The following is a 1602-nucleotide window of genomic DNA, read 5'->3' on the forward strand; positions in this document are numbered from 1 at the left end:
AATATTAAGTTTTAGGTTTTAAACTTTTAAATTCTTGATATTTTCCAATTTATCTGACTTTTTATTTTTTTATTTTAGGAATTCTTTTTAATTTCGACTCTCTTGCTATATTTTTTTGTCATTTTAAATTCATTTTATTTTGTTTTTCACCTTTTCAATTTAATTTAATTTAATGATTATTTTTATTTCTGCATTTTGAATCGTCGTGTCTTCCTCCGCTGTTGTGACATCACTGGGGGGCGGGACTCTCACCTGTCTGTCAAACGTGTCCGCTCGTCAGTCAGGTGACAGTTTCCCACAGGCCTCCTGTCCTCTCCATCCTTCCTCCTCCTCCTCCTCCTCCTCTCCTTGCTTTGTTCTCCGGGCCGTTCACACCTCTGCCGACAAAGAGCAGAAACAAAGAGCAGCAGCAGGAGGAGGAGGAGCAGGAGGAGGAGGACACCTGACTCTGTCTTTTGTCCTCAGACTGGGAGAAAGAGGAGCTCTCGGCCTCCTTTCATCTCTCTCTCTCTCTGTCGGGACTGAATGTCTCTCGCCCGCTCTCACCTGTCTTCATGGAGCTGCAGGTGAGAAACTTCAGCCTGACTGTAACCCCGCCCCCTTTAACGTGACAGTTAAAACGGAAACCTGGATCCTCACCAGTCTGACCAGTTTAACTCCAAACATCCAGAAAACACTTCACCTCCTCCTCACAACAAACTGCTGGAAACTCTTCAACAGTCGTGCTGATGTTCGTTTTCATGAACAATCCGAGGCCGTGCCGCTGAGGATTATGGGATAGATTTATCTCCTGTCCTTCCCTAAAGGAGGCTCCAGTGTCTCCTCAGCTGAAGAATGCAATAAAGGAGGCAGTGCAGCTCCTTCCCTCCATGTTTGGGGAGTCACTGCAGGTGTGACTGTTTCTGCAGGAGGTCAGAAACTACCTGAGAGTGAAAGCATGGCTGCTGAGGAGTGTCCTCCTCCTCTGGTGTGGATTCAGTTTGTCAGACAGGACGAGAGACATTTACATAACAAACACCCACAGAGAGAGAGAGACAGGAACCCTGCTTCAGTTTCTGCTGTTTTATCTTTAATGTGGAGAAAACGAACCAGAAACAACATCAGCACAGTCTCTCTCTCTCTCTCTCACACACACACACACACACACACAGACACACTCACACACACAGACAAACAGACACACGCACACACACACAGACACACACACAGGACTTCTCGTCAAGCTGAAATGTGACTTTTTCCCACTGTCAAAAGTACTGACCACTGATTAGAACCAACAGGAATAAATAAATAAGACAAAGTGTAATAAATGTGTAATAAATGTATAATAAATGTGTAATAAAGTAATAAAGCGCAGCACAGTGATGCAGATATGTGTCAGTATCATGTGTGTTCATCAGCTTTTTTTATAACTGATGATTCAGCCCTGATTAGAAAGACAACAGACAGATTAAAACACAGAAAATATGATTTGTTTAGACTTTTATTAAAGCTGGTTTGATCATTTTGTTCATATTTTATTTAATTTCTTTAATTTTTCAGGAGCTGAACTAGAGAAATTTTCTTAGGGTGGCATGAAAATCAAATAGGGTGGCAAAATGA

This window comes from Pundamilia nyererei, unplaced genomic scaffold (assembly GCF_000239375.1).
Source record: "Pundamilia nyererei isolate P.nyererei 1_Seehausen unplaced genomic scaffold, PunNye1.0 scaffold00556, whole genome shotgun sequence".
NCBI lineage: Eukaryota > Metazoa > Chordata > Actinopteri > Cichliformes > Cichlidae > Pundamilia > Pundamilia nyererei.